The 14,330-nt window shown below is 40.8% G+C and overlaps 1 protein-coding gene across 36 annotated transcripts in view; it reads right to left on the minus strand.

Annotated features, from left to right (window-relative positions):
* The window catches only part of CSGALNACT1 (chondroitin sulfate N-acetylgalactosaminyltransferase 1), a 360,001-nt gene that overhangs the window by 18,845 nt on the left and 326,826 nt on the right, over window positions 1–14,330 (minus strand). Inside the window, exon 6 of one of the 36 annotated variants that reach the window (XR_012417113.1) lies at window positions 2,786–3,110. The exons of the other annotated variants lie outside the window; for them this stretch is intronic. The gene's annotated coding sequence lies outside the window, so the exon portion shown is untranslated. The remainder of the gene's footprint in view (window positions 1–2,785; window positions 3,111–14,330) is intronic. 36 annotated transcript variants of the gene reach the window in all.

Raw genomic sequence — 14,330 nt, forward strand, 5'->3', positions numbered from 1 at the left:
GGACAGCAGAACCTTCTGAAACGGGGCACGTCTTGAGCTAACATTCCATGAATTCATTCCATGCCCAGTGGGACAGGTGTTGTCTTCTACCAGAAAATACTAGAGAACCACCTTCAGTCCTCTTTCAGCCTAGCAAATCCCTTTTTCTGTCAACAATATCCTTCTTTTCCTAATGGCTTCCTCTCCTCTCACACTCCCCGTCGTGCCAGCTACCTGGCCTATCCCCATGCCCCAACTTCTCTCTACTCTTTCTTTCCAAAAGATACAGAAACTCATTTCTAATTTGTAAAGTTTGCATTTCAAGTACCTATCTTGGGTAAAGGCCACACAAATATAGAGTCATAAACTTTTAAAATGCTAAGTTGTGTTTGTATCTGGAATTGAATCAGTAAAACTGGTTCTGCCACTCCCTCCTTGACTCATCTTCTTCTTTTGGATCTTGGAGTGAGCTTGGTTTTTTATCTTAGGGATCAGTGGGCCCATGTTGGAGTTTGATGCCAAACATGCCTTTCAGATTTAGATCAAGGTAGGAGGCCTTATGATGGGTAGAGCACTGGTCTAGGAGTCTGGAAACCTGGATCCAGGGCTAAAACCATGCCTGGGTCCCTCCTAGGTGTTCAACAGATGTTTTAGAATGACTGCATGAATGTACGAATGATTCTAAACCTAGCTGTGTCTCTGATGGATTTGAGACAAGTCACTCTACCCCTTTCGTCTCTGTTTCCAGGTACAAAATCCAGTGGTTATAGAGCTCAAATACCCTATTACAGGCTAAGATGCTATTCTTCTTTGGTTAAAACAATTTACTTTGCATATGTACATTATATATACTTGTATGTAATACACTTTTTGTTTTAGAGACAGGAACTTGCTCTGTCACCCAGGCTGGAGTGCAGTGGCATGATCATAGCTCACTATAGCCTCAAACTCCTGGGCTCAAGCAATCCTCCTCTCTCAGCCTCCCAAGTAGCTGGGACTACAGGTGCAGGCCACCATGCCCAGCTAATTCTTAAATTTTTTTTTATAGAGACAGAGTCTCATTTTGTTGCCCAACTCTTGGCTTCATGCAGTCCTCTTGCCTCAGCCTCCCCAAGTGCTAGGATTACAGGCATGAGACACCACACCTGGCCAAGACTGTCTTTTCCTATGATCCCGCATTCACTTCAGCACCACTCCACATTTGCAGCGATTCTCCTCTTTCAGAACTTTAGCTTGAGTCTTTTATCTGGGTAGGTGCCCCCAGTGCACATTTTCCATGTGTTGCATTGAAGTTATGCTCCAAAACCTTTTCAGTATTAGGTATGGCACTAGTCAAGGACAGCGCTATCCTCCCGTCTCCAAAGACATTCAGATGGTGTGAGGTCACTGCAAGCACCTTCATGTCTCTTAGAGGTGTCTGCAGCCCCAGGTCCTGTAAGTCAGGACAACCCATTTCTCCCTTCCTGGTTTGGTCAGTTTCCAGGAAAGTTTTACCCATGGGAGATGCCTGGATTTTTACCTGTTCATCTAAAGGCATCTCATCCTGGAGTCCACCTTGCTTTAATTTTCTGTGTATTTAATATATACAGCCAGTAGTCAGTCTCCTTCTTCGTTGTTTCCAGGTTTTCATCTTTGGGACCTCCTCCTCCCCATTATACGGAGATATCTTCTAACTTTCAGAGTACAAACACAATGTATGAGCAAGTCCTTCCTCACTCAGGTTGTACCTGACTCATAATTCAGGTACCTTCTCCGTGAGGGTTTCCAGGATCTACTATATGGGAGTTCAACTATAAAAATACCTGAACAATAGCAAGTGCTTTTGCCAAGGGAAGAAGAATATAGGTTCTTAATAGGCTGCATTAAATGAGCTGCGACATCAAGAATCTCCCCCTTGAACAGGTTACAGTCCATTTGTATAGATCGGTCAAGTATTTACAAAAGTTAAATCATGTTGAGTAATTAAATAATACAAGAGAGCGTTAGAAACTGAGGTAACAGCATCAAAGAAATGATGAGTCTACGGGTGACTGATTAATTGCCGAGTGAACGGTAGAGATAGTGCTACAAATTTAGAGGAGAGAGTGGTAATTAGGTGGTGTGCATGCTTACACAATGCACGTTAATCTAGTTTATTCTGTGCATGAATCCCCTAACCCTGGCTTGAGCTGTTGCTAATAAATGCTGTTCCCTCCTCTGCTGCAACAGAAGACTGGGTACAGGATGGGCTTCCTGTCAAAGTCATGGGAAAAGGGGTGGGAAGAACTCATGGTACCTAGTATTTGACATGACCTTCATTTGGAAGAACTTTTTTTTGTAAGTCTTAAAACATAAATCCCTATGCTTCCATGATGTGTTGCTTCTAGAGAAAGAAAATTCAGGCAAATGGATGCTGGGGAATGCTTTATATAGCCTAATGCAAAAGGCAATTTGTTTCCTTTCTCTTCGTGCAACCTTCCTACAAGGGTAAGACAATGCATGTTATATCCATGGCGATACCCAATCTGAATATGCATTTCAAATTCACTTTGTGTGTCCACAGGCTGCACAGAAAGCCCTGGGAAGTGGTACCCAGCTCTGTCCACGCACTGTTTCCATGTGGACCATACAGGTGCCGGCACACACGCACACACAGCACCAGACACCTCTGCTCGCCTGTTCTCCCTGCCCCACGCAGGGAGATCTGCCCTGATCTAGCTTTGCTTGGGACTTTTATCCACCCTGATCAACACTGGCCAGAAGGCAACATTGCTGGCCTAGCAGTATGGGTCCACGTTAGAGCTGCTCTGAAGCCCTGACCACTTACCAGGCTCTGATGAGAGAGCTGAACATGAGTGTGCACAGAAGGCAGGGCGGGGACAGAGTCACTGCTGGCTTGAGAATCACCATCAGGCAGTCACAGACACTGGAGAGGGCCCAGAGCGCTAACTCTGTCATCCATCCGTGCTTCCCAGGGTGGCTGCCAGGTCATTATGCTCAGCTAGGGGTCCGTCTGATGATGAATCATGGTACCACTTTCCTTCCGGATTCCTCAACCCAAGGCTTTTTTCCAATAAGCCAGTGATCTGAAAGAACCCCTCCATGTCCTCTCTTGCCATCAGGAAGAGCCTCTGATAATCACCAAGCGCCCTCTGCCAAGAAAGAGGACTGAGCTGGAAAAACTATGAAAACAATCAAGACAACTTCCTGTCTTTGCCAAACCTCCTGGGTCTAGAAGTGGGGCAGCCTCCTCATCTGAAACTTATCAGTACCGGCCATGTGGGCTCCGAAACAGGATATGACAAGATGAAGAGGAATTGGGTTCTACAAGTAGTCAGCCCCTTATCAATGCACCATATCCTCATTTTGAAACAGTGCTCATTGGGCAGGGACTCCATTACTAGACTAGAGTGCCCCTTGCTCAACAGTGCATTAAAAGGCAGCAGAGCCATTCAAACACAATGGAACATTTCAACTCTAATCACTGATGTGCCCTATGTAGTGTGATGGTGTGGCTGGGGAAGGTCCACACCATGGCCATGAGGCTACAGCCCCCAAATGCAGACTACAGTGGTTCCCAGGCAGGCATGCTACTTTATCCTCTCTCCTGCTTCCCCCTCAAGTGACCAGCCGGGAGTAGATGGTTACGATTGTGAAACAAAAATATCATCTCAGGACCCCAAACTCACCATGAAAAAGTGAAAATTAAGCTTGAGAACTGAGTCACCAAGACTGTTCTCCTAGCCAGGCGCAGTGGCTCATGCTTGTAATTCTAGCACTTTAGGAGGCCGAGACGGGCAGATCACTTGAGATCAGGAGTTCGAGACCAGCCTGACCAACATGGTGAAACCCCATCTCTATTAGAAATACAAAATTAGCCAGGCGTGGTGGTAGGCACCTGTAATCCCCACCACTCGGGAGGCTGAGGCAGGATAATTGCTTGAATCTGGGAAATGGAGGTTGCTGTGAGCTGAGATCATGCCATTTCACTCTAACCTGGGCAAAAGAGCCACATTCCATCTCAAAAACACAAAGAAACACAAAAACTATTTTCCTGCTGTTCACTGACAGAAGCTGTAACTTCATAACCCCGTGTCACAGTCTCGTTTTCTTGACTCCCTCCTTTCACGTGTGTTCATTTTGTAGATTTACTGAGCATGAGGCAATGCAGAATCCATTTGTTCCTCTGTTCCCCCTTTTCACATGTAAAACAGAGAATTACTGAGGCTAATCAGAGCCTCACAAGAGTGGAAGCATCAACCTCACTGCCTGCTCTCCATCCATTTGTTCCTCCTCCTCATAGTTCTTTCCCCTTTAAATACCCAAGTGGACAAAACCCTCTTTGGAAAAATGCAGAGGTTGCAGATGCTCCTGTGGCTTGTGATTTTCCTAGGCGCATCCTCAACCTTGGCTAAATAACACTCGGATAGACTGAGCCTTCCCTCAGTCCCTTTTTGGTTTATAGAACAGACAACTCACCAAGGTATGGGCATGGCTGGGGCCTCCTATCTTCTCACTGTTCTCTTCCCCAAACGCGTGTTCTGCATCTACTCCTGCGAACATCACTGTCGTTAAGGCCCATGTCGAGCATCACCGCCCCTCCTGTGCCTCGCCACAAACTCGTAGTGCACACTCTGAGCTCCCAACATTTGACTCAGTCCTGCCTTTGTCCCTGTGTCCTGGTGCCTTCAAGTGCCTTTGCTTGCACAGGTCTGTATGAGCTGCTCTAGCAGACTCCACACCCTTCAAGGACAGCAATTGCCTTACTTTTTTCCTGCCTTCGGAGATTATCCAGCACCGTGCAATAAACAGCACACACAGGGTGACCAACATACACTGCACGAATCAAGAGCTGAATAAATGGAAAACACAGGCACGTTTCAGATTTGTCCTGAAGATCTGAAGGGGGGTGCTGCATGGAGATGCCTCCCTGTCAAAGAAAGCACAGCCCACTCAGATGGGCACCAAAGAAACCCCTCCGTTGTGTATATACCCACCTCCAACATCAGAAAGAGGCTGTGACCAATGGATTCTGAAGGACAGGCACAAATCCAAGCTTTTAAGAAGATGAAAAATATGTAAATAACAGAAAAGACATGAGAAAAAGACAATGCAATATGGTTCAAACTACTGAAGTTACTCATACAAAGAAATATAATGTTTAGTGTTGCCCTACAGTAATGGCAAAGAAATGTGCATTCAACATGGTAGGATGGGGGCACTACCTTTTATATTACATGATTTCCTGTTATGAAACTGAACGTGCAGCTCCTCTAAGATCACATAATTTGCTCATAATTATTTCTTCTTTTCTTGAATTGTATTATCAACTGACAAAACTCTTCCATTTCCCACTCAATTCCTGTTTTTGTATAATAAATCTGGTGCATGGAGACTCCCCTAAGTTACACAAACTCATTTTTATAGAGGTTATAATGACCTGAGAAAGCTACTGTTTGTACCGGAGATTTAATTTCCCTAATTGACTTGCATTTCCCAGAGTTGCTGGATTAAAAACGATAGATCTTCCTGTCTAGTATGATTTACTCTAATATAGACTTTTCCTCACAACTGCAAGGATAGTCGCTTAAAGTAACGCTTCTCACAATAGCCCTTCATTTAAAAAAATCTTTAAAAATTTACATAGAAAACTAGTATTATACCCAATGTATGATTTTAAATCTCACAGCTCTAAATACTGAAATCACTTATGAATTCTACTTCTTGAAGATATTGGAATACAGTGAAGAATTTAGAGCTGAACATGTTATCCAATTTTTCACAGTAGGCACTTTAAATGATTGATTTAGAATTGCCTAGATTCTGAGCCTCTTTAAGCCTGTTTTAGCAAGTTTCTTTAGGAACTTCATTTTTGCCTTTCCTTTGGTTCTAAAACTTCATGTCAGCATGAGGCACAGTTCATTAAGAAGAGCAAATGAATGTCTCTGAGTCTCAGAATGGTCACAATGCAGGCATCAGCTGATGAGTATTCACCATCTTCCAGGCTACATCCTCAGATTGTCTTTTCTTTCTCACTGAATGCATATAATTTTGTTTTGTTTGCTTGTGTTTTAAATCGAGAAATCAAAGCCAGCTTTAGCAGGTACCAAACAAATTTTCTGATGCACAGAAAAATGGTGAGATTTAAACATCTGACATGAGGCCTCCAGCATGGAGTTTTCTTAGAAAAATAGGGGGTGGCAGCCGGGCACAGTGGCTCACGCCTGTAATCTCAGCACTTTGGGAGGCCAAGGCGGGTAGATCATGAGGTCAGGAGATCGAGGCCATCCTGGCTAACATGGTGAAACCCCATTTCTACTAAAAATACAAAAAATTAGCTGGATGTGGTGGTGGGCGCCTGTAGTCCTAGCTACTTGGGAGGGTGAGGCAGGAGAATGGCGTGAACCCAGGGGGCAAAGCTTGCAGTGAGCTGAGATTGTGCCACTGCACTCCAGCCTGGGCGACACAGCAAGACTCTATCTCAAAAAAAAAGAAAGAAAAGAAAATTCGGGGGTGGCAATCTGAACACTATATTAAGTCCTCTTGCACCTTTGCCACAGGGAAGTGTGAGTGACTGCGCACAAGGCAAGTGTAGAAGGGAAGCCTCCTCCCTAATCAGTGAATCCCCCTGTGCCCCAGGTGAGGAAAGCAGTCTCATCGTAGGTGTAGGACAACACACATAGAGAACCTGGGTAGAGGCTCGAGGCTGCTACCTTATGAGGGCACAATCCTTGCTCCTTCTCCTGTGGATCCCCTGCAGGTGGCCTCCATCCTCAGACTTAGCTCATTGCATGTGCCGTTTCTCCTTGCTCTGTAAAGTCTGGATGGATAATTCCTAGCTCCTGTCTTGCCCTGCACCCTGAGGCATGCATCCCTTTGTTTCCCACACAACACCCGAACGTACACTAGCATCGGAGTCTGTATTAGACTGTTTTCACACTGATAATAAAGACATATCCAAGACTGGGTAATTTCTAAAGGAAAGAAGTTAACTGCCTCACAGTTCCATGTGGCTGGGGAAGCCTCACAATCATGGTGGAAGGCAAAGGAGGAGCAAAGTCATGTCTTACATGGCAGCAGATGAGAAGGAATGAGAACCAAGCAAAAGAGGTTTCCCCTTGTAAAACCATCAGATCTCATGAGACTTATTCACCACCATGAGAACAGTGTGGGGGAAAATGCCCCCCATGATTAAATTCTCTCTCACCACGTACCTCCTACAACACGTGGGAATTATGGGAGCTACAATTCAAGATGAGACGTGGGTGGGGACACAACCAAACCATATCAGAGACTTTCCTCAAAAAGCCTGGAGCAAGCTGCCCTACATAGGGACTGGTAAATAGTGGATACTGCGCTTTTACATCATTAAGTACAATGCTTCTTTTATGTCTTAAATAAACTAATATACAGCAGCATGTTCAATTTCGTTCCACAGAGGAAAAGTATGCCTGGCTCTGCAGAGGTCACAAGGCGTGTGAGACATTGATTAGGACAAAACACCCTTCTAATTTAAGACATGATGTGTGTGTGTGTGTGTGTGTGTGTGTGTGTGTGTGTGTATGCATGCATGTGTATTTATATGTATACTTTTTATTGAGTTAAAATTCACACAACATAAAATATTAAAGTGTATAAATCAGTGTCATTTAGTACATTCACAATGCTGTAAACCATCACCTCTTTCTAGTTACAAAACGTTTTCATCACCCCAAAAGGAAATCCTATACCCATGAAACAGTCACTTCCAATCCCCTCATATCCCCAGCCCCTGGCAACTGTTAATCTACCTTCTGTCTTCATGAATTTATGTATAAAGAATATTTCTTATAAATGGGATTATACATTATCAACTTTTTTTGTTGTTGTTTTTCTTTTGAGACAAAGTCTCACTCTGTCACCCAGGCTGGAGTACAGTGGTGCAATCTTGGCTCACTGCAACCTCCACCTCCCGGTTTCAAGCGATTTTCCTGCCTCAGCCTCCCAAGTACCTGGGATTACAGGTGTGAGCCACCACACCCAGCTAATTTTTATATTTTCAGTAGATACGGGGTTTCACCATGTTGGCCAGGCTGGTCTCAAACTCCTGACCTCAGGTGATCTGCCTGCCTCGGCCTCCCAAAGGGCTGGGATTACAGGCATGAGCCACTGCATCTGGCCATTATTGACCTTTTATACCTGGCTAGTTTCATTTATCATAATATTTTTAAGGTTCATCCCATTGTAGCATACATTAGTACTTCACTCTCTTTATGCCTGAATAATATTCCATTGTATGACTATGTCATATTTTGCTTTTCAATCATCAGCTGGTGGATATTTGAGTTGTTTCTACCTTTTGGATATTGTGAATAATGCAGCTAGGAACATTCATGTACAGTTATTTGTTTCAATACTTATTTTCTGTTCTTTTGGGTATATAGCTGGGACTAGAACTGCTGGGTCAGATAATAATACTATGTTTAACCATGTAAGGAACTGCCACACTGTTTTCCACAGTGGCTATCCCATTTTTCATTTGCAAAAGCAATAGACAAGAGTTCCAATTTCTCTGCCTCCTCAGAGACACTTGTGATTGACTTGTGGATTACAGCCATCCCGGTGGGTGTGGTTTGCATTGTAGGTTTGATTTGCGTTTTTCTAGTGACTAATGATGTTGACCATCTTGTCCTATGCTTATTGGCCACTTGTGTATCATCTTTGGAGAAATGTACATCCAAGTCTTTTGTTCATTTTTAAATTGGGTTATTTGTCTTTTTACTGTTAAATTCTCTCTCTAGTTATTGAATATAGACCCTTATGAGATTACAATTTGTAAATATTTTATCCCATTATATAAGCTGTCTTTTCACTTTTATGGTAGCATAAAAGTTTTTAATTTTGATAAAGTTCAATTTATCTGCTTATTCTCTAGTTACTAGGGTTTAAAAGTCACATCTAAGAAATCACTGCCTAATTCAAGGTCATGAAGACTTACACCTATGTTTTCTCCTAGAACTTTGATAATTATTTAAGTCTTTGATCCATTTTGACCTCAAGTTTTGTATATATGGTGGATGTATACCTATCAAATACAGAAAGCAACTTTCATTCTCTGCACATAAATATCCAGTAACCCCAAAACCATTCTTAAAAAGATGATTCTTTCCCCCATATGATGGTCTGGCACCCTTGTTAAAAATCAAATGACCATAAATGTATAGGTTTATTTCTGAACTCTGCTTTCCATCCATTGATCTATATGTATATTTTTATATCAGTAGCAAAGTCTTAATACTGTAAGTTTATAGTAAGTTTTGAAATTGAGAGTATGAGTCCTCCAATTTTGTTCTCTTAAGATTGTTCTGGTTATCTTGGGCCCTTGCATTTTCATGTGAATTTTAGAATCAGCTTGTCCATTTCTACAAAGAAAGTCATCTTGGATTTTAATAGGGATTGTACTGAAACTACAGATCAATTGAATGAGTACTGTCATCTGAAGAATATTAATGAACATGAGATGTCTTTCCATTTATTTAGGCCTTCTTTAATTCCTTTCAAAGTTGTGTTGTAGTTTTCAGCATAAAATTCTTGCACTTTTTGGTTACGTTCATTTTTATGTTTTTAAACCTTTTTTATATTACTATGAAAATTGTTTTCTTAATTTCATTTTCAGATTGCTTATCACTCATGTGTAGAAATAAAATTAACCTTTGTATATTGATATTGTACCTCACAACTTTACTGAATTTGTTATTAGCTCTAATAGTTTTGTGGATGCCTTGTAATTTTCTATATAGAAGATTATATCATCTGTGAATAGCATTTACTTTTTCCTTTCCAATGTGGATGACCGTTATTTCTTTTTCTTATCCAACTGTCCTGGCTAGAACACCCAGTACAATATTGAATAGTAGTGAAAGCAGACACCTTTGTCTTGTTCTTGATCTTATGGGGAGAACATTCAGTATTTCACCATTAAGTATGATGTTTTTCATAGATGGTTTTTTTTGTATGTGTCCTTTATCAGGTTAAAGTTTCTCTTCTAGTCCTAGTTTGAGGATTTTTATCATAAAAGGATGTTAGATTTTTAACAAATGCTTTTCCTATGCATATTGAGATGGTCATGTGATTTTTGCCCTTGAGTCTATTAATATGGCATATTTCACTGATTTTTGTATATTGAGCCAACCTTGCATTCTTGAGAAAAAATCACAGTAATAGCATATAATTTTTTTTATGTTGTTGGATTCAGTTTGCTAGTGTTTCGTTGAGGGTTTTGCATTTATATTCATAGGGATACTGGTCTATAGTTTTCTTTCCTTGTTCTGTCTTTGTCTAGTTAGGTTATAAGGGTAATGCTGGCCTCAAAAAATATGTTGGAAAGTGTTCTCTCCTCTTCTAATTTTTTTTGAAAGAGTTTTTGACACACTAGTGCTAATTCTTTAGACACTTGGTAGAAATCAGCAGTGAAGCCTGGGCGTTTCTCTGTGGAGAGTTTTTTTTTTTTAATTAAATCAATCCATTTGCTTGTTACAAGTCCAGTCAGATTTTCTATTCCTTTGTTCCCTCTCCATTCTTGTGCTGTTATTGTATTAATATTACATCTTTGTGCACTGTGTGCCCATCAACACAGATTTATAATTTTTTTGTATGCAGCTGTCTTTTAAATCAGCACAAAAAAAGAGTCACAAACAAAAATACATTTATACTGTCTTTTATATTTGCCTATATAGTTACTTCAATGGCAATCTTAATGTCTTCAAGTGGATTTGTCTAGTGTCCTTTCATGTCCGCCCCAAGGACTCCTCTTAGTATTTCATACAGGGCATGTTTATTAGTGATTTAGTCTCTTCATTTGTTTATCTGGGAATGTCCTAATTTTGCCTTCATTTGTATGGAATAGTTTTGCTGATAACAGAATTATTAGTTGAAGTATTTTTCTCATGTTGAATATGTCATCCCACTTTCTGGCCTCCATTGTTTCTGATGAGAATTCAGCTACTAATCTTATCAAGGATCCATTGTATTGGATGAGTTGCTTCTCTTTCTCTGTCTTTGAATTTCAAAAATGTGATTATAAGTTTAATGTGGATTTATTTGAATTTATTCTATTTGGAGTTAAGATTATTAAATATGTAGATTAATGTTTTCCATCAAATTTGAGAAATTTTTGGCCATTATTTCTTCAAATATTTTTATGCCCCCTTCTCTATCCCATTCTTGACTCCCATTATTCATATGTTTGTATGCTTGATAGTATCCCATGAATCTCAGGTTTCTTCATTTTCTTCATTCCTTTTTCTGTTTCTTCGGAGACTGAGTCATTGCAGTTGGCTTATCTTGAAGTTTGCCAATTATTTCTTCTGCTTCTTCAAACCTGCTGTTAAGCCTCCTCTTCCTTATTAATTTTTCATTTTTGTTATTGTATTTTTCAACACTAGGATTTCTATTTGGTTCTTTTAAATAGTTTCTACTTCCTTGTTGATATCCTCTACTTAGTATAACATGTTTTTCATATACTTCGGTTCTTTAAATGTGATTTCTTTTACTTTTGTGAACATACTTAATACGACTGATTAAAAATTTTTGTCTATTAAGTCAAACATCTGAGCTTCCACAAGGACAAGTTCTAAAGACCGATGTTTTACTTCTTGTGCATGAGCCTTAGTTTCTTCACATGCCTCATAATTTTTGCTAACAATTGAACATTTTAAAAAATGTATTATGGCAAGCCTAGAAATTAGAATCTCCTCCTTCCCCCAGGTTTGTTGTTGTTTGTTTAGTGACTTTTTTGAACTAATTCTATAAAGTCTCAGTTCTTTGTTGTGTGACCACTTAATGGTCAGCTAATGAGTGGACAACAATTTCCTTAAATGGCTGGAACCAGTAAGTCTCTCTGATTTTGCTGAGGTATTCTGTTTGCTTATTGGGATACACCTTCAACACTCAGCCAGGCAGTCAGTGACTTATGTATCCTTTACTTCTTGCTTCTACAGAGACTGAAGGTCAGCCACAAGTGGAAGCTTAGGACATACTTGGGTTTTAAGTAGGAGCATAGCCCTAGAGATATACATGGTCCTTAGGTTTTTGGGAATGTGCTGGAGCTTTCCAAAGGCCCTATGAATATCTAATCTCCCAGACTTTCCTTTTAAGCTTTTTGATTAGTCTATTGTTTGCCCCAGCTCTTAACTACTGTCTCAGGCAGCCACAAAGTTAAACACTTCCTATAATTGCTTTAGACAAATGCTCTCCCCGAAGAAAATACTTTCTGCATTGGAAGAGCTCTGAGTCAGGTCACAAAAAGACAATCTTGTGAGTGGTGTCTTCCAAGGAACCTCCAGACAGTTCAAATAGTGACAACTCTCCAGTTGTGATGCTTTAAAGCAAGCTTGTCCAACCCATGTGGCCCAGGATGGCTTTGAATGCAGCCCAACACAACTTCATAAACTTTCCTTAAACATTATATTTTATTTTTAGCTCTTCAGGTATCATTAGTTTTAGTATATTTTACGTGTGGCCCAACACAATTCTTTCAATGTGGCCCAGAGAAGTCAAAACATTGGACAGCCCTGCTTTAAAGGATCTCTAACCCCATTTTGTTCCACCACTGGCTGCCAGGCTGTGGTGATCACTGTGCTTGTGGGTTGTTGGATTTCCAGGTTACCAGAGAGCTGGAGTTGGGGATGGGAATAGGGCAAGTTAAACCTCCACAAAGCTCCCTTTCACACCAAAATTCATCCATGTTTCTTGGATAAATGCTCTCCAGATTGTTGGAAACTTTGGTTAATTTCTAGAGTTCTGAGAAAAGTGATTCTATTTTTTTCCAATTTTCTTACTGCTTCTGTGGAGAGGAGTATTTGCATAGGTCTTTACTCCATTTTCACTGCTCTGACTCTTTTTTTAAACATTGCATTCTATTCCACTGCATGTACTAATATCATTTCATTGTTTTTCACAATATATCTTCTCCACATTTTTATCTGGAGAAATTCTAAACCTTCAGAAAAGCCATAAGAATAGTATAATAAGTGCCCACACATCCTTGGCTAGATTCACTAAGTGTTAACATTTTGCCATATTTGCTTTTTTTCTCTCTCTGAAGCATTTGAGTTAGTTTCAGACATCAAGGCAACTTCACCTTTGAAGACACGTATCTCCCAAGAAGCAAGATACTTTTCTGGTTCATTAGAAAAATATAATAATCATACTCAGGAAATTAACATGTTTACAACAACATAATTTATATGGCATATTCAAATCCCCAGTAAACAATTCAGAATGCAGGCACATCTCCATAAAGAGTTGGCACACCAAGCAGAATCATGCTTAGCTCAGCCTCTGGCAAATGCCAGGTGAGATGGTCAGAGGCCTGAGATACTGCCGTCATCTGCAAGGTACAACTCCCTGCCCCTGTTTCCCAGGGTCTGAGACTAATTATCTGCTTGGGTGGGATCTACTATGCAGCTTATTTCATTTTAGGAAATGAGATGGTTATCTAAAAATCCTTGTTTAAGAAAAAAAATAAAAGCAAATCAACAATGCTTCTCAAATTTCTGAAAATGAACAAACAAAAATCCTGGAATAAACCATTTTCCCCAGATAAAATCTTCCTGGAGGTATCTGTCAAATCATTTCAAAGAGGTGTGAAATGCTGACACAACCACTGGCAAGGTAGGTCCCTGATAATGACAACAACCCTCTCCTAGCATCACATACACTCTTTGGCAGGGCGATGCCTCATTTCTAGCATCTCAATCTCAGAGATGATTCCTCTGAAGGATGCTTTCATGTCCTTGTGACTGGGCAAAGATGAACTTGCAATGTAGTAAATGTCAACTTACAATGTAGTAAATGTCAATTCATCTACCAGTTACATTAAAAAAATTTTTTCGGCCGGGCATGGTGGCTCACACCTGTAATCCCAGGACTTTGGGAGGCCAAGGCAGGTGGATCACGAGGTCAAGAGATCGGGACCATCCTGGCCAACAAGGTGAAACCCCATCTCTATTAAAAGTACAAAAACTAGCTGGGTGTGGTTGCACGCACCTATAGTCCCAGCTACTTGGGAAGCTGAGGTAGGAGAATCGCTTGAACCCAAGTGGCGGAGGTTGCAGTGAGCTAAGATTGTCCCACTGCAATCCAGCCTGGCAAAAGAGTGAGACTCCGTCTCAAAAAACCAAAACAACAACAACAAAAAATTTCCTATTACATAGCTCCAAGCAAGCACCTAAAGCAGTATTTCTTACAGTAAGTTCCATTAACCACCCACATCAGCTTCATATGTGGAACTAGTTCAGTGATGGTTCCCAGGCTTCATCTCAGGCCCATTGATTCAGGATTGCTGAGCCTGGGTTAAAGGAATCTGCATTTTGAAAAGCACCACAGGTTAT

This window comes from Macaca fascicularis, chromosome 8 (genome assembly GCF_037993035.2).
Source record: "Macaca fascicularis isolate 582-1 chromosome 8, T2T-MFA8v1.1".
NCBI lineage: Eukaryota > Metazoa > Chordata > Mammalia > Primates > Cercopithecidae > Macaca > Macaca fascicularis.